At 44.0% G+C, this 19,889-nt stretch overlaps 1 long non-coding RNA gene across 1 annotated transcript in view; it reads right to left on the bottom strand.

The window, feature by feature from the left end:
- The window catches only part of LOC136792511 (uncharacterized), a 74,097-nt gene extending 54,522 nt beyond the window's left edge, over positions 1-19,575 (bottom strand). Inside the window, exons 1-2 of the long non-coding RNA XR_010836407.1 lie at positions 19,440-19,575; positions 16,536-17,072 (exon numbers count right to left, since the gene is read on the bottom strand). This is a non-coding gene — a long non-coding RNA (uncharacterized lncRNA). The remainder of the gene's footprint in view (positions 1-16,535; positions 17,073-19,439) is intronic.
- Between the last annotated feature and the right edge of the window lie 314 nt (positions 19,576-19,889).

The following is a 19,889-nucleotide window of genomic DNA, read 5'->3' as shown; positions in this document are numbered from 1 at the left end:
CCAGTGACCAGCCCCCATCCAGGAGCCACCCAGTCACCTCATTAAAACAAAAGACACTCCTATGACTCAGGAAATTACAAGGGTTTCAGGAGCCCTGTGTCAGGAACCAGGGTCAAAGACCAAACACTGGAACAAGAGATACTCCAAGTGTTCTTGTCCCTGAGGAATGAATAAGGGTTTTAGGATCACTGTGTCGGGAACCACGCCCAGAGACTGATATATGTATATTTATAATTACAAATCACAAGATCACAGCCTCCCTTTACACCTAAACTCCAGACACTTTGGACCTCTGCAGCTTTCCAGAACTGAGACACAATCCTGAAGTAAAAGGAGGAGAAACCCTGAAACAACCAAGCACAAGTTCCCACCGCCCAGCCAAATGCAAAAGAGAAATTAATTCAGTTAAAGACAAGTTAGGGATTTCCCTCGTGGCACAGGGGTTAAGAATCCGCCTGCCTATGCGGGGGACACGGGTTTGAGCCCTGGTCAGGGAAGATCCCACATGCCGTGGAGCAACTAAGCCCATGCACCACAACTACTGAGCCTGAACTCTAGAGCCCATGAGCCACAACTACTGAGCCCGTGCACCACAACTACTGAAGCCCACGTGCCTAGAGCCTGTGCTCCACAACAAGAGAAGCCACCACAATGAGAAACCCGCGTACCACAGCGGAGTAGCCCCCGCTCATCGCAACTATAGAAAGCCCGTGCGCAGCAACGAAGACCCAACACAGCCAAAAATAAAATTAATTAATTAATTTTTTTAAAAAAGAGAAGTTAGAGGAGGTCACACTTCTTGCTCACCGGAAGTGTGCTTGAGATTGCAACACTTCCGTGAACTTCAGCCCTTGGGGGAGGTAGAGGCCCCTTCTCCCAATGGAAGTGTTCCCTCTTCCATCTTGAACAAGAATTCCTTGGGAGCAGAGATTAAAAGGACAATAGGGCATCCCCCAACTTCACTAAGAGCTTTTACAAGATGCCTTTGGCTTGGAATCCGAAGGAAAAGAAATGTGATTCTGAAGCAGAGACGGGTGGGTGGGTCCGTATTTGTTCAAGTACCACAGCTTTATAGCGAATGCTTCAAAGTTATCATGTCTCTTCTGTTAGCCTTACCCTGGCCTTCAAATTCTTCACAATAAATGCAGCGTTTGATTAGAGGAGACAGCTTTTGGGAAGATAAAAATCAGGGCTGTGGAGCTTCCATAGATCTTCCCATCTTTCCTGGCAATGTTTCCACTGGGGAGAGACGAGCACAAAGGGGGCCGTAATCAGAAGTACTGATTCTTGTGCTGAAAGCATTTTTCATCAGTCTCTGAAATTATATTTTTCAAGGAAAGCAAATAGGACAAGCTTTCTTGTTGATTACAGCTATAAAAATTAATGCGGTGTTATGGACCACGGATTTTCAGGGAACTCACTTTTGTCTTCTCAAAATATCTTCTTTGATGTACCCCCGCTCAGGTTGGAAAACTCAGGTGGATGCTCTGTGAGCTCCACAGCCAAAGCACATGTGCTCCAGTGCAAGGATTTTGCAAGTAATTGCTGGGACATTTCCTGATTTTTTTTAGGGGCTTCCTGTGTTACTGAGTCCAAGCTTGCTCTGCTTGCCACACAACAGGCCAATAAATCAGAGATGAGGTGTTGAGGCAAAGAATACAACTTTATTCGGAAAGCGGCAGACGGAGAAGATGGCAGACTAGTGTCTCAAAGTAACCGTCTTATCGGGGTCTGGATGCCAGTTTCTTTTATAGAATCAGAGAGGGAAGTAAAGTAAAAAGGCAGACTGAGAGGCAGGGAGGGAGAGGCAGGGAGGAAGTAAAGTAAAAAGGGCCATCAGTCTTGCAAAACATCACCTGGAATGGCCAGCCTCCTGGAGGGGATGTGTTAATTTCTTCTTCCTTGCAGCCACGCACAGGTGGGTAGTGTTCCCCGAGGCAGGCCATTATGTCTGATTATAATAACAAAAGCAACGAAAAGCAAAGGCTAAAGTCAAAGAAACAGATCGAACATGGAGTCAAAATTGGCTCTTCCCTGTTACACCTGGAAACACACGTTCATGGCAAATCAGTATATGTGCTGAGTGGCGGCTACCTTGCCTTTACCAAGTTGATAGGTGACTGAGTAACTGAAAGTGAGTGAGGTGATGGGGACACAATGGTAAATGAGATGAAATCTAAGCTTCTGTTGACTTAGAGTCTATCAGGGAATACAAACACAGAGACAAGCTCCTGCAACCCCACAGAAGGAGAGCTGGGAGAGCAGGAAGCACTGGGCGTTAGAGAAACACAAGGAGGAATCTTGCAGACATGAAGATGTCTTCCTAGAGGAGGCTAAATGGGAGTTCCTTAGCAGGCAAGTAGAATGGACAAAGGTTGAGAGGCCTGTGAGATTTGGGGGAAATCTGCAAAAGATCTCAGTACAATGGAGGAGGTACATGGGATTTTTTTCCATGAAAGTTTATGGAGGTGTAATTTACATGCAATAAAATGTACCATTTTTGAATACTACTCAGCCATAAAAAGAATGACATTTTCAGCAACATGGATGCAACTAGAGATTATCATACTAAGTGTAGTAAGTCAGAAAGAGAAAGACAAATACCATAAGATATCATTTATATGTGGAATCTAAAATATGACACAAATGAACTTATCTATGAAACAGAAACAGACTCACAGACAGAGAAAACAGACTTGTGGTTGCCAAAGGGGAGGGGGAGGGAGAGGGATGGACTGGGAATTTGGGGTTGGTAGATGAAAACTATTACATGTAGAATGGATAAACAAGGTCCTACTGTATAGCACGGGAAACTATATTCAATATCCTGTGATGAATCATAATGGAAGAAAATATAAAAAAGAATATATGTGTATAACTGAGTCACTTTGCTGTGCAGCACAGATGGGCACAACACTGTAAATCAACTATACTTCAATTTAAAAAACATACCATTTTGAGTGCACAGTTCTATGAGTTTTGACAGATGCATATGCTGATGTAACCACCACAATCAAGATATAGAAGAGCTCAGTCACTTCTAATTCCCCCCCAGTGCCCCTCTGTAGCCAGCATCCTCCCTGACTCCCAGCCCCTGGCAACCACTGGTCGGTTTTCTGTCCCAATGTTTTGTCTTTCCCAGAATGTCATAGAAATGGAATCATACCATGTGTAGCCTTGTTACGTCTGTCTTCTTCCACTTAGCATAATGCATCTGAGATCCATCCATGCTGTTGTGTTTATGTACATGGATTTTTTATGAACTCAGTTTAAGACGATAGACATTTGACATTTACACTGATCATCTGATCCTAAAAATCTAAATTGAATAAAGTTTTAATTACTAAGGAGAATCTCAGAGGGGATTCTGAAAAGATGGCTGCTTACATGCATGGATATTCACTTCCCTTCCTCATCTTCCAATCTGGAATAACACAGCTAGCAAAGTACAACCCAAGATCACTTTCAAAAAGAAGGTCTTTGCCTGCCCCCATTCACCCTGCTGCATGTGGTCCTTAGAAAGCCTGACTACTCCACAGATTAATGTGAACCTGAAGGGGTGATGCACATGGAAATGCAATGACACCAGTCCCTGTGGATAGGGGGGACTGTGAGTTGTCCCCAAAGAGACCCAGAGACAGAGAGGTTTCTCCCATTTTCCAGCAGAGTGAACAGTTTTCCAGGTTTTTCACCACCACCTCACTAGAGCAAAAATAGCCAGTTGAGACACCAAAGCTATAACCTCTACAAATTCTGAGGGAATACCCACCCATCAATAGATAAATGAGAACCATTTAAGAGAGAGGTGCTTACCCTTGGCTGATACACTGGAACCACCTGGGGAGCCTTAAAAGCTACTGATGCCTGAATTCCAGCCCCAGAAATTCTTCATTAATTGGTTTTACTGTGTCCCGGGCTTGGGGATTTTTAAAACCTCCTGGAGTAATTCTCACATGTGGCCAAGGGTGAGAACCACCAAATTAAGGAAATTTAGCAACCTGAGAGAGAAAACTAAATTTATCAAGGAGAACAGATGACTACTATCAAAATAGAGCTAATGGAAGAGACAGATGATCTTAAACAAAAAGTAAGTGAGAACTCCCAAGAATATTCAATTTAACACAGAACAAAAAAATTTTCTAGAGCTTATTTCTGAAATTACAAGTTCAGTAGACCAACTGAGAAGAAGTAGTCTTTGTAGAGAACCAAATTACTCTTTTGGAAGGTCAAGTGGAAGAAGTATTTTATAAATGTGGAATTCATAAGGAATTAAGAAAAGAGACTTGGAGGACAGGCCAGGTTATGTGAATAGTAAAAGTTTACTAGAAGGGAAAAGGGGAACAAATGAGGGAGTAATAAATAAGGAAATCATAAAAGAAAATCTCTCCAAGAAGAAAAAAGTTTGAGTCTTCAGGTTAAAGGAGTGACAGAGGAGCCCCAAGTAAAATTATACATAATATTTTAAAAAGCCCAAACCTCCCATATATATTTCCTGGTGAAATTCCTGAATTCCAATTATGGAAAAGAAAATATTACATGCTTATAAAAAGAAATGACTGATTACTTCCAATGGAAAAAAATGGGCTGGCATCAGCCACCTTGCCTACAATACCGGAGGTAAGACTATGGGAAAATGTTTAAGGGTGACTGAATGAGGGCAGTATTCCAAGAATCCAACACCCAGACACAAAACCAATATATGAAGAGACACAGAAACTTTTTCTATGGGAAAAAATGTGTAATTCCTCTATCAAACTATTCCAGACCATAGAAAAAGATGGAAAATGTACTAAATCCATTCAATGAAGCTACCTTAGCCATACTGGCAAAAACTTATGTAAGATGTACAAAAACAAAAATAGAAACAAAACAAAACACTCCTCTAGGTTAACTTTATTTATAAATATACAGGCAAAAAAATTATCAATGAAACATTCAAAGTTGAATCCATTGGTATATTAAAAGCGTGATAAACCATGACTACAGAGGATTTATTCCAGGAATGTAAAGATGATTTAATTCACAGATGAACACTTTTTTTTAGTGAATAAGTTAATGTCACATGGAATTGGGGCAATATAAGTCACAATCCCAGCAGAATTTTTTTTAGCTATAAATGAAGTGATTCTAAAATATATAGAGAAAGGCAAAGGAACTAGAATGGCCAAGTCATTTTTAAAAAGAAGAATAAATTAGAGGAATCACTATGCCTGACTTTAAGACCTACTTTTAATAAAGCTATAGTAATTAAGACAGTAGAACAAAACCAGAGGCCAAAAATAGACCCACTCAAAAGAGGCCAACTGATTTTTAAGAGACTAAGAATAGCAAAATTGAAATGCAAAAGCAGTTAAATGGAGGAAGGATACTCTTCTCAAAAAAAACAGCAATCTAACATCCACACACAAAAAAGAGGAATCCCCAATATAAACCCACACCTTATACAAAAATTAACTCAAAATAGATCATAATTCTAAGTGTAAAATGTAAAAGTATCAAACTTTTAGAGGAACTATCGAAGAAAATCTTCATGACCTGGGGTTAATCAAAGAGTTCATTGACATGGCCCCAAAAGATGAACCTTGAAAAAAAAAGTAATGAGAACTCTCAAGGATATTCAATTTAACATAATAATTCTTGAACTGTATTCACTAAATAATGATACATAATATACTTAGAGTCATTTAAAATGACTGTTTTGATTTTATTATAGTGGCATACAAAATAAAATGCTTGTTAGTTGCTTTGGGGAAATACTTTTTTCTTTCATCATTTTTGTACCCTCCTATTCCAACTATGCTTAGAACTTTTAAAAGGATTGAATGTGGAATTTTATACAATGCCTTTTTAGCATTTGCTAAATGTGATTTGCTATAATCATATTTTTTCTCCTTTACATTATTCATGTAATACATTATGTTAAAGATTCTAGAATAGGAAATGATTTTCTTATATCACTACAGTTATTCAACATTGTTTTGGAGGTTTTTCCCTAATGCTTTAAGATAAAATACTCAGGACTAATATTAAAGAGATAAAAGTAATTTCACTTGAAGATTATATGCTTGCATACTTAGACACCCCCTCCCCCCAAAAAGAACTCTGCTAACAAAACTGCTAAAATTACTGAGGATTAAATAATGTGGTGATATAAAAGTATCTGGTGGAGTTTTTTTGTTGTTAACATTCTGGGTACAACCATGAAATGTTTTTATTTTTATTTAATTAATTAATTATATTTATTTAATTACAGACTTCAACAATATTCTGTTGAAACTTCCTTTCCTCTGCCTTTCATTTGGGTAGCACCCACAGCTTTTTGATCTCTTTCAGCAACAAAAATATTAATCTGGTCTAGTTAACTGTTAAAATTATACAGCAATAGATAACTGATCCATTTACATATGCTCCTATACAATACTCAAAATATTCACTTTACATGACTATATTCCATATGATACTATCTATATGCCATAATTTAATGAAATGTTCCCTAGTTTGGGTACATTGGGGCTATTTCCAATGCTTGGCTATCAGAGATCATCTTTTTAGTATATAGCTTCATTTTTAGAGCTATTTCCTTGGGATAAATTCCCAAGTATGTATGTATGTATGAACAGTTAAACATTTCTTTCTTTCTTTTTTTTTTTTTTTTTTTTAAACTCCTTTATAAGAATGCTGTACCAATTTGTACTGCTATGAATTTAACAAATATTGGTTGAATCTTTCTCTCTTCCCACTCTGGGCAGATTATTACAACTGTATCTTATCATCTTCTTTATCTTGTTCCTATCTACTTTAAAAAGAAAAGGTAAATGCCCAGTGGTCAACAGTATCATTATTGATCCTTGTGGATCCAATTATGTAATTCTTGCTCAGCAAATGTTTGGGTTAGGACCCGGCTAACAAACAGTCATAGGGGAAGGGGTCTGGATCTTTTGTTCCATCCTAGGTAGAGGGACTTCTATGGCTGACAATACTTCTGGTTGAGCTTAACCACAGATTTTGTTGTTGGAGTGTTCCTTATGAGTAAAGGAGTAGTACAAGGGGAAGGGGTCACAAGGGTACTTTTCAGTAATGAGGGAAGTATGAGAGTGAACCCCAAAAGGCAAAAAAAAGACCCAGGGGAGGTTCCAGTTTGGGATAAAATGGAGTAAGTACATTCTGGGTTGTTCTTAGCACTGGATGCAGCTACAATGTGCACCAGAAGGCATAGAGTAGCTGTTTGAGGACCCTGAAAAGGAAACAGTGGCAAGCAGATTAGGGAAGACTAGACTTCAAGTGCCATTGGACTGGCAGTGATTTACCATTTTCTTTTCTTCCAGGGTTCTCTGGCCTGGATTCAATGCCACCTAAAACCTGGATGTGGGCATAGGCATAGACAAGATAGCTCCAGAAGAAGCCTCAAGTCCTGGCTTGTAGAGTGGAAAAAGGAGTCTCCTAACACTCAGAGAGAGCATGGAAACCATGGAAACCCTCCCCTCTTTGTTCTTTTTTCCATTCTCTCACAGTCCAGCTTCTAAAAGATCTGGTGCCAATAGAAAAATCACAGGGCCTATAGGATCCCAGAACTCTGAGGAAGAAAACTTTCCTCACCAATTGGAGAAGCTGTGATCCCAAGTGGGAGGGTGAACCCCCATTGCTTCTTTTCTCTCTGTCCTCCTGCTGCTTGACCCCAGAGAATGGTGCACTTGGGGGAAAGGTGTGGCAGAGCAAGATAAAGAAAGAGCCAGGTTTCTGGCTGAAGGACCACAAAGGGGAAGAACCAGGAAAACTAAGTACTCCAGGAAAGTACTTAGGAAGCCACAGCCAGGGCAGAGGTCAGGAAAGCAACCACATACATTGGTTATGATTCTTGAGCTTAACCATAAAACTGTACATGCATGGATCTGAAAATGAAAGGCATACTATAGACTTCAGGAACAGAACTGTTGGATAGACCACACCCAGATACCAGATGGGACTGGGTAAGTATATGCAGGACAGATGCAGACAGCACTGAAGGGATTTGAAAGTGTGACTGACATTGAAAACATAACTAACGAGTCTGGTGAGAACTTGTGGCTTGAAAAGGTTGATTGCCTGGTTAAATAAGAATATCAACATTCTATATATGATTTTTAAGGATCCATAGTTTCATAACATAAATATTCAAAATGCCCAGGATACAACCCCAAACTACTTGACATAGGAAGAACCAAGAAAATCACAAGTCTTAATGGAAAAGACAGTCAACAGATGACAATGCCAAGATGACAGAGAAGTTGGAATTATCTGATAAAGACTTTTAACAGCTATTATGAAAATACTCCAAAAAGTAGGTGTGAACACTTTTGAAATAAATCAAAAGATAAGAAATCTCAGCAAAGAAACAGAAGCTATAAAGAAGAGTCAAATATAAAATTTATAACTGAAAAATATAATAAATTTTTAAAAAGTCACTGGATGGACTCACTAGCAAAATGGAAGTGATGGAAGAAAGAATCAATGACCTTAAAGGTAGATCAATAGAAATTATAAAAACTGAACTACAAAGAGAAAAATATTGAAAAACAAAAAAAAGAAAGAAGAGCTCCTCAGGGATCTGTGAGAGAATACTAAGAAGTCTAACACTTATGTCATCTAGGTCTCAAATGGAGAGTAAAAAGAAGGCAATGCAGAAGAAGATGTTTGAAGAAATAATGGCTGGAAATTTTCCAAATTTGATGTAAGACATAAACGTACACATTTAAGAAGATGGACAAACCTTAAACATTATAAGCCCAAAGAGTTCTATACACAGATACAACATAATCAAACTGCTGAAAACAAAGAAGAAATCACAAAAGCAACCAGAGAAGAGTGACACATTCCTTATACAGGAACAATGGGTCTCACATTAAAAACCATAAACACCAGAAGGAAAGGATATATTTTTTAAGTGTTGCAAGAGAAGAACTGTCAACCCAGAATTCTATATGCAGTGAAAATATCCTTCTGAAATGAAGGTAAAATAAAGACATTCTCAAATGAAGAAAAACCAAGATAATTCATTTGCAGTAGGACTGCTCTCATAGAATTGCAAAAGAAATTTCTTCAGCTCAATATACAACTCTTCTCTTGAGTTTTTAAAATACATTTGGCAATTGAAAGTGAAAAGCAAAAATTATAACATCTTTCTCATGGGGTATTCAATGTACGTAGATGTAATACATAAGACAACTACATGATAAAGAAGAGTATTCAGAGAGATCTATATAGCAGTAAGGATTTCTACATTTTACCCAAAGTGGTAAAATATTGATTCTTAGTGAACTATGAAAAATTAAGTATGTATATTAGAATCCCTAGAGCTGCCTGTAAATTATCTAAGAAATGATATAGAGTCAAAATAGATAAATTAAAATGGAATATTTTTAAATGTTCAAATAATCCAAAAGAAGGCAAGAAATGAAGAACAGAGAAATGAAAAAAACAGAGGGAACAAAGAGAAAAAAATAATGAAAAGAAAGCCCTAAATCCAGAAGTCCAATAATGATATTGAATGTAAATGGTCTAAACACACCAAGTAAAAGTGAAAGATATTGTCAAAATAAACAGGAAAAACAAACAAACAAACATATGGCACAGCTATATGCTGCCTGAAATAAACTCTCTTCAAATATAATGATATCCTTATAAATAAAAAGATGGAATAAGATACTGCATGCAAAATTAATCAAAAGAAAGTTACAGCAGCTCTATTAACATTAAAAAAAAGTAGACTATAGAGGAAAGCAATTATTAAGGATAAAGAAGGGCATAATATTGTGATAAAATGTTGATTCAAGAGGAAGACATAATAATCCTAAATGTGCACACACCAAAAAAATAAGCATCAAAATAGCTGTTAGCAAAAACTGACAACAGAAAGAACAGTAGTCAAATGCACAATTACAGTTGGAAACTCCAGGACTCCTCCCACAGTCACTGATAAAACTAGTAGAATGAAAATCACCAAGGATGTAGAAGAAATGAAAGACACCATTGAACAACTGGATCTAATAAATATTTATAAAACATCCCCACACAACATTTTTTTTCCAGTGCACAAGGAACATTCATAAATGTACACCAAATCCTGGGTTATAAAACAAAACTAACAAATGTAAAAAAGAGCTGAAATCATATAAAACTACTGTCATTCCAGGATGACTGTGGGCTTTCCAAAGGATATGCTCCTGGGAAGCACCACCAGAAGCTTCACATTCTAGCAAGGAGGGAGGGGAAGAGGGAAAGAGACTTCACTATATAATCCAGCTAGTCATTAAACAAGCAAATGAAAATAGTGAGTCCCAGAGACAGGAGACCAATATCCAGAATTGCTACAATATATTATCTAAAATGTCTAGTTTCCCAAAACAGTTATAAGACAGGCAAAGAAACAAGAAAGTATGACTCATACACCAGAAAACAAAAACAAAAAGCAGGGGCTTCCCTGGTGGCGCAGTGGTTGGGAGTCCGCCTGCCGATGCAGGGGACGCGGGTTCGTGCCCCGGTCCGGGAAGATCCCACATGCCGCGAAGCGGCTGGGCCCGTGAGCCATGGCCGCTGAGCCTGCGCTCCGCAGCGGGAGAGGCCCGCGTACTACAAAAAAAAAAAAAAAATCTTCATGTTGGTTACATGTGGAGAAAATATTTTGGATCTATTGGGTTAAATAAAATATTTTATTGACATTAATCTCACCTGTTTCTTTTTACTGCTTTTAATGTGGACAGCAGATAATTTCAAACCGCTCCTGTGCTTCACTTTATTTCCACTGGAATGCACTGGTCTAATGGATTTTCCTCCCCCAGCTCCTCTTTACTAGTCGTAACCTAAGGCTAACTATTTAACTTCTCAGACACTCAAGTCCCTTCTCTATAAAATGTAGGCATTATTATTCCTGTCTTTTAAGGTCACAGTGAGAAAGAGAAATCGTGCATCCAGTGTATTATAAGATCTCTATCAGATTAACGTTAGTTGTTATACAGAATTAACAGTTACAATGACCTTGGTGGTCTCGGGGTCATATTCACTTAAGGTACTAGAGTCTCACACAGGGCGTGACACACAGTAGGTGCTCCAGGCGTGGAGTAAAACGGGAGAGGAGGGCATGAGTCGTAGACTAGAGGTTGACTCACTTGCAAAAGCCCCAGTTCTGGTAGGCGCCCCATCAGGGCAGGCCCGCCTCCCTCCCTCCTCCTCGGTCTACGTCCGGATCCATCGCCCTCTGGCACGCATCTGTCTGACCAGCGCACCTGCAGCCTCCAAATCTCCTTCCATCGAGTTCCCAGCCTGTTCCAGAAACCCTGACCCTGGCCGATGCTTCCAGAGGAGCGCTCCCCCCACGGCTTCTGCAGGGAGCCGTCTCCCCAGGAGCCGTGACTCATTTTGCCATTTTCTACTGTGGTCGAGGGCAAGTGACCAAACAGATTATCTTTTCCATCTCTTTCTGAGCCCTTCTGAGAAACGTCCTGGTCTCCAAACCTGAATTTCTAAACCAGCAGCAAATCATTCTGGATAAATGTGAGTCAGTTTGCTCCCTGGGGAAGAAAAGCCCAGAGTTTGTCTGTGGAAACTTAAACGCCATTGTTCTGACACTCTTGTGTGTGCAGCAGATGTGGGTACCGGCCTCTGTGCTACTACAGCTGTGCCTTTGGAGAAATCCTGCCTTTGCCCTGGAGATGCCCTTGGGATTGGCTTTGACTGAGTTTGCAACATGGCACTGATGCTCCATCGAGGCCTCTCCCTGCCCCCCAGCAAAGGTCGCAGGATTCCAGGTCAGGCTGATATTCTGACATGGCCCACTCTACGGCCACACCTTCTGGACAACGTGGGTCCTGAAGCCCTCTTTCTGGGAGTCTGGACATCAGTGTTGTTGGCAGAGAATGAGAGTCAGAGGTTCGAAAGGTTGGTGGACACAGCAATCAGGAAGCAGGGTGCATCCCCTCGGGGCCAGCTGCAGCCTCCACCATGGACAGAGTAAGGATTCAGGACCACATCTCAGGGCCACTGGGGGCCGTAGGAGCCACTAGCCTGACCACCTACTCTACTTGTGAGAACACTGGAGGCCAGAGTCGGGGAGAGACCTGTCCAAAGGTAACCCCACAGGGCTGGTCTCTGGACTTCTGACCGGGCCCTACCAGGGCTCCTTGTAACAGGTGTGTGTTAGAGAAGCATTCTCAGCCCCGGCTCCCATTGATCAGCACATGGCTGAGGGTAAATGGGGCCCCCATACAGCTCTCACACCACCTAAGATACGTCATCAGAGACGCGCTGATCCGACTAAACCTTATTGAGCCGGTCACCGCTGGCAGCACCCAGGCTCCTCCCCGGTGGGACCCTCTGAGGCCCGTGAGGAAAGCACCTCTGAATCGTCCATCTGAGACGTGGGGGATGGACACACACCCCCACCCTGTCCCCCAGCGGTCAAGGGTGGACCCAGGCGTGTTCGTACCCGGAGAGCTGAGCGGCTGAACCTTATACCACTGAGGGGAGGCGTGGCCAGACCGCCCCGGCTGGAGCTCACGGTAGGAGCAAAGGGTGTGAGACACATACTGTGTGACTCTGCTTGACAGAGTCACGACACGACCAGAAGAGGCAGGTCAGGAAGCAGATTAGTGGTTGCTGGGGAATGGGGCGAGGAGAGTGAGAACAGGGGGTACGGGGGGCTTTGTGGGCTGAGGGAAGTGTTCAGGAATTAGATGGTGGTGACTTTAAGGACAAAGTCCTGCAAGGGAGCAGACGTGTGGCACACAAGACAGTTAGTGGTGCTGTGTGTGCAGGGCCTGCCTAGAACCCTAGAGGAGCTGGTTCTAGCAGAGAAAATACAGAGGGCCTTCCTGGAAGAGGCATCCAGAAGTACAGAAGAGTGGGCATTGCACTCTTTTCTCTACAGAGAATCAGGAACTGCACAGTTAAGAAGTTATTGGGGTACAAGCTGCAGCAGTGGCTGCTGAACCCATAAAATCCTCCTGAGGTGCAGCTGTGCCCGAGCGCCCACCCCAGCTTCTCTATAACATCTGCCTCCCCTACAAGACTTCGCTCAATTCCTGAAATGTGCACACTCTCATCACCTTCTCAAACGCCTTTCCCTCTGCCTGGAACACTGTTCCTGCTGCTCTTCTTCCAGCGTAGCCATATTTTCCCCTGGGTCTCCTCAGAAAGCACCCCCCACCCCACCCCCCATAGACAGCCCCTCCCATCCTTCTGTCTCACACACACACCACACTTGTAAGCGTGTATCTATCAGCTTGTTCACCTGCAGCCTCCCCAGGTAGACTGCAAACTCCACGCGGGCGAGAAAAGGACTGGTTGAGCCTTGCATTCGCAGCCCCTAGCACAGTGCTGGGCACCCGGTCTGCCCTCTGTAACCGGTGCTGAAAGAATAAGTCCAGGGATGAATGAATGGCCCCAGCCTTGGGCCTTAGATCTGTTCTAATCTCCAACTCACTTATTGGCTTTTTCTGGTCCTTAATTTAATTTTGCCCCCAATCATTAATTTTCTGGAACCCATCCCGCTTAGTGGTAGCTTTCTGCCACCTTCTACTGGCCCTATTTGTTACCCCAGCTGCATCATGACCCCACTGGGCCGCGGCTTCCATCATTCACCTGGTATCACTCTGCCCTGCAAATCTCTTCCCCCTGCGGCCCAGCGCCACCAACTAACAATCAGACCAGCCCCCTACACAGGCTGCATAGCAGCAGAGGGGACAGGGAAGGAGGGTTTTCTCGGAGCTGGGACAAAAGAGCAACGCCCCACAAGCCACAGAGAGTCTCCAAGTGCCAGAATCCTACCCTCCAGCCTGGAGGAAACCATACACACCAAAAATACTCACACTTAGGAGAGGATTTCACCAGATTTGACAAGGTCATATAATGTCATCTCACCAAAGCCATCCCAGAGACCAAAGAGCATCCAGGGAGACTGGCTTCTCCCTGGAGACACCGGAAAGCTTGACATTTGGGAGGAGAAGGAGACAGGACAGGAAGGGAGGTGAGATTGTGGACATCGGGCTCTGCCTGCCGGGGTAGCTTCAGCGACATTGTCCCCTAGGTTGTGTCGTCGTGTTAACAAACACAAAGACCATGTGTCACGTCTACAGACAGCCAAGAGGATGTTACACGGAGTTATTCAACAGGACTGCAGAAAGCTGCAGCTTATCGCAGCTCAGCCGGGCTTGACTTCATAATCAAACGAGGAATGTCTCTCATGTCCAAGGCCCCTATATTGACTGTCAGTGCCAGCGGGCGCTGAGAGAGGCCGCAGCTCACCCCCACAGCCATCTTCCTGTAGGTCTTTCTGGTAAAAAGAAGGCAGAGCTAATGCGTAAGGTGAGCCATTAGGGAAAACTATGGAGCCCCAGCCAGTCACTTATTTGGCCTGAGAAGCAAGGAAAGGCCATGATTACTGTTCTTTGCTTGCCTTCTTACATGCTGGAATTGAATTAGTTTCTGATCTACAAAAGTACATCAGAGAGACCTGGGTTCAAGCCCTGGCTCTGCCCCCCACTAGCTGTGTGACTGTGAACGAGTGGCTGCACCTCTCTGTGCCTCGATTTCTCATCTGTAAAATGAGGATAATAATAGTAGCTTTTTCAAGGGATAGTGAGAAGAATAAATGAAGTTTAATTCATTCCCCATTCAACAAGTATTAATTGAGCACCTACTATGTTTCGGACACCGTTCTAGGTGCTCAGTGAAGAAAAACACCAGTGAAGAAAATAGAGAAAGATCCTTGCCCTTGCAGAGCTTGTATTCAGATGTGGCTAGATTAACGATAAGCAGTGAGTCTAATAAATAAGTACACTATATAGCATGGTGGACAGTGATGACTGCTACAGAAAAGAGAATGTAAAGCGGGCGAGGTGGAGGAGAGATGGCCACATCTCCCTTCCTCCACTAACCCCAGCTCCTGTATCAGTACTTCCCTTAGCAACTTGCTTGACAAAGAGACTAGGGCAGTGTGATATTCTGGGAATTCAGGAGAAAATCAGAAGAGTTGCAGCTTCCTCCTGGTCCCTCGACCATCCTTTCTGGGGTCCCCGAGGTCACATGCAGGTACTCCAGTCAACTGCCCAGCTGAGCCTTGCCTTCCAGCCACTCCTGCCAAGACATCAGCTTTGCGAAGAAGCCACCTGGACCCTCCAAACCAGCCCATCCCCCAGCTGACGACAGACCAGACAGATGATGGTGCAGAGCAGAGAAGACTATGGAGTCAGAAGTCAGTGCATGCTAAAGAGATGAACATGGCTGCCAAGGCTAACCCAAGCAAAACCTCTTTCAGCCTGAAATGAATCAAATGCCAAGAGGAGCAGATTCCCAAAAGGAAACGTAAATAGCCGAATCCAGAAGATGAGAAGTCTGCTGTCCATTCACTTAGTCCACGGAGAGTTGCCATCCTCTGTGCTCACAAAGGCACCAGCGATGACGGATGACTGGACCCTGGTTTTATTTCAGCCTTTTCCCTAAAACTCAGGGTGGTCCCACATACCTCTTTCCGTTTTGCCTCCCAGCATGGAGTTATTGCATGGGACAGGCAAGGATCCAAGCACTTTCCACTAGGGTCCAGCTAATCAGTGGCACCCTTGGAGTTCCATCTATTGCGCGCGTTGGAGGAGATGGCAGATAACCACACCCACCTGGACACAGGAGAGCAGTGCCCGCTCTGCTCCGGAGCCTATGGAATCTGGGAGCAGCCGTGAGTGCCTCTTGCCTCCCGGTCTTCCATCCGTTATGCCCCTTCCTGTCATGTCTCTTCCCACCCCTCTCTCCATTTCATTCTGTCTGTGTCCCTCTTTCTTCTCCTCCACCCCCCTTCGCAGCTCCTCATACCCTGGGGCCTCACCCCCACTTTGAGCAAAGCCTTCTTCAGTCTGTGTTTCTATTTTCTCTGGGATGAAATAGGACCAAGTGCAGACACGTCCTTGAACATCTCATCAGGGAGGAGGGATGATACAAGGCTTTATAGAAGAAAGGAGAGCAGGTTGCCTTGATTACTCCCCTGAGAAACCTTAGAACTTGGGACATTTCAAATTGACATAACAGAGCTGCAGGCAAGGTCACTGGCAGCTATTTCCGTCCAATCTGGACTTTAACCAGCTCTTCTGTCCCCATCACGGGAAGCTCCTACCAGAGAACCCTGGCCTCTTCTCTAAATGGCAAGAACAAGCGCTGCTGGTCTCCCGAGCACAGGGGGATGGAGGAGACACCACAGGTGGTTGCTTCTCCCCCAGCCTCCAAGATGCCAGAATTGGCCACAGTGGCCAATGTTTGGTGCACACACACACACACACACACACACACACACACACACGCAGCCGGGACACACTCACACCCTTGAAGCTTGGACAGACGTTCCCCCCCCAGCGGTGGCTGAAATCAGACATGGACCACTCTGTGTTCTTGGGGATGCCATGGGGCTGTCTTTCAAGGATAAGATGTCTCCCCTTAAAATCACATATTTTGTTATCAAAAACCCTATGAGAAATGGAGGTGAGACCCTTTGGGCACTTTCTTCACACAGAAGCACTTACCCCCTGGATGTGCCTTTGATGTCCTCGCAGGCTGCCCCGTGCCCACTGCGGCCACTCTGTGCGCCGATTCACACGACAGCACCGAGGACCCCCTCCTCCAGTGCCTCCGGGACCCATCGCAGGCTGGAACAGGCAGGCTGACCCTGCCGCTCCTTGTGCACAAAGCGCCCCCTTCCTGGGCCATCGGCAGGATGCGTCGCAGGCCCTGCCTGTTCTCCGGGATGTAGCTCAGCTCATCGGCGGTGAAATGTGAGCACATCCTGGCCACGGGACGCTGGGCTGCGTCGTGCCTTCACTTCTGAGCTCAGGTCAGTGTAAGCAAGCTGCGGCGAGCATGGCTTTTGCAGCTGAAACTCTCAAGACTCACTTGCCATAAATTCTTCGCCTTGGTTCAGAGAAAGGAGAACGCTTTTTCCCATTACCACTGCCCTCAAGCAAGATTTAACTATTCAGAGCTGGTCTGAGAACACCATCCCTGGGTAATGGTGGAGTGCACCAGCAGGATGCAAAACTGTGTGTAGCATGACAGCAATTCTCCTAAACGTGGAGAGAAAGAGAGAGAGAGAGGGAATCACGTGATGTCAAATGATCGAGGGTCCGTGCTTGACTTGGGCCCATGGTTCTCCAAGTGTGCTCCCTGGACCAGCAGCAGCTGCATCCCCTGGGGACTTAGTAGAAATGCAAATTCTCAGTTGCCTTCCCGCCCTACACTTACCGAGTCAGAAATTACGGGGCTGGAGCCCAGAGATCTAGGAGATTCTGATGCAGGCTCACAGTTGAAGACCACTGGCTTAGACCAGTGAGTCAATGGGTCAGCCAGTCACTCACTTTGCTGGGAGCCGAGAGGAGACAGAGCTGCTGCCCGGGGACTGGTGGGAGGGAGGGTAAGACCAGTGATTGCAGCAACTAAGTACCAGGGAGAACGGCCACATGGGCAACTCAGACCAAAGTAAGGGCCCACAGGAAGGCGGGTGCTAGAAGCTTCACAGAAAAGAAAAATTGAAGGGAGGGGAAGACAAAAGAGAAAAAGAAGGGAGGCTGAAGGAGAGAAAAATCATAACAGAATAGGAAAAAAGAAAGAAGTCCAGGCAACTGGATGTCCAGCTCCGGAAGGTCCTTAGTGATTCAGCAGCAGCCCCAGGAGCGGGGCGGTAATTCGCACGGCTGATTTACAGGACAAGCGCAGCGGGGGTGGGAAGCTTTAGGGTCTCCAGGCAAATGGAAAATGGGAAACCCAAACATTTCCGTTCTACTCCTCAGTCCGTAACAAGCAGCAAACATCTCCCCTGCTCCTCCACACCATTAGTAGAAAGGATGTGAAGCCTCGGATGCTAGAGTTTTGATTGCTACGAGTAGCGAAGCTGTGAGTCAGACACGGGGATTTTCCTAAGCAGACATTCCATTAAGAACATTATGGACCTCTCCCGCGCCCCCTCCAGGGGCACATTTTATTTATGTTCATATATGGTGTTGTTTTTAATTCTCTACCAAGCTCCTCTCAGAGCTCCCCACTTTGCAGTGCGTTAGTTACCACGGAAATGATGAGGCCCCAGTGGGATGGGCGTAGCTTAATTAACGGATGGAAAAAGTCATTTTGTGCAGTGGTTGGATCATTTTATATATATGTATTCATATATTTTATATTACATAAAAATATTTATAAATATACACATATACAAGTATGAAATCCAGGACTTTAGGAAAATTCTGACAACTCAAGGAACTTTCCAAAGGAAAGAGTACACACAGTGAAGGTAAAAGGCTAGGAATGTGGAAGAGCCCAGCACACTACCTGGGCCGTATGTTGTAACTTGGCAATAAAAAGAGAATATCAGGTGAAGGACCAGAAGACCAGAATGGAAAGAACGCTGGCATGGCAGATGGGAGAGCTGGATTCTCACCCCGGGCACATCCCTAAGTCTGCACATCACTGCCTGAGGGACCGAGAAACTACTTCATCTCTCTGAGACTATTTCCTCATCAATTGAGAGATTCGAACAAAGTGTCCTAACGCCCCTTTCTGTGTACACAACCAAAGATCCCAACCTTGCTTAGTCAATGGTCTTACCGGTGTCTGTAGAAGACTAGCATCTTGGGGCAAAAGGGTAAATCCATTCATCCATTCATTTATCCATCCAACAATCATTTCTTAAGTAGTCATCTTCAGCCAGGCTCTAATGCTGGATGAATTCTGCAGAAAGTTGAACTGTTAAGACTTCTGTTGAATGGTATTTTTGGGAATACAGAGGTCTCATAGCATGGAAACATATTGGAACATAGTGCAAACATGGCCTTTTCCTCACTGGTCAACTCTCATATCTTAGCCAGAAACGAACACAGAATGGACCCCAAAGGACAGTTCCACAACTCCATCATCCAGGCATTGGGCCCCAGATGCTCAATTCCTTGTGTCCGCTCTAACAGACCTATCGAGGTGGTGGAATTTATCTTCCTAAACTATATACGTTTCCCTCTGCAACTCAAATATCCTTGCTTAAGAGACAATCAGTGGGTCCTGCATGGCTATCCAAAAGCTCAGCATTAAAGACACTAATTTGATCTAGAAATTTCCCTGGGTATGTGTTTGTTTGTTTGTTTCTGTCCCTACTTAATCCTCTCTCAAAGGCCACAAATGAAAACTGAGGCTAAAATGATAGTCCAGATTCAAAGGTTATTTACTGGCAGTAAAATTTCTTCTGTTTTCCAAGAAGGACATCCCAGAGTTTTCTCTCTGGCAGGGTTTTCCTCAAGGACTTTAACCAAGAGTCCCTGTAAAAACCAGGGTGGTTCAAGCAAACCTCAGCTGCCTGACTGGTCCATTTGTTCTCGACAGAGATGAAGGCAGCAGTGGTCCCTATTTATTAAGGGTCTGTTATGGGTTGTTTGGTGGTGATCCATACCAACCTGCTCCACCATCTTGCCAGACAGGAGTTGTTTCCTCCATAATTCAGGTGATGCTCAAGGAGAAGGAGTGACACACGCCTTGTCAGGTAGATAGTGTGGATGATGCAGGTCCGCGAGATTTCAGAACACAGGGCAGTGTGGACAGCAGTGTATGAGTCTGCAACAATGCTCTGTAACAAAACACCCCCAAATGCAGTAGATTGAAGTAACAGTTGTCAGTCATTATGTACATATTTACTTATGTAAGCATTATTGCTCCTGGGTCTGTGGGTCATCTGGGTCTTTCTGCCAATCTCAGTCGGGCCCGCTCACACATCTGGTCAGCTGTGGGTCGGCTGGCTACTCTCAGCTGGACTCTCATGGCTGTCATCATGGCCTCAGCTGGGATGAGGGAGGATGGGACCATGTTTCACGTGTAATACTCCACCAAGCAGCTCAGGTGTGTTCTTA

The sequence above is a fragment of the Kogia breviceps genome, chromosome 14 (genome assembly GCF_026419965.1).
Source record: "Kogia breviceps isolate mKogBre1 chromosome 14, mKogBre1 haplotype 1, whole genome shotgun sequence".
NCBI classification, from domain to species: domain Eukaryota; kingdom Metazoa; phylum Chordata; class Mammalia; order Artiodactyla; family Physeteridae; genus Kogia; species Kogia breviceps.
This window is presented reverse-complemented; position numbering and strand designations above follow the sequence as displayed.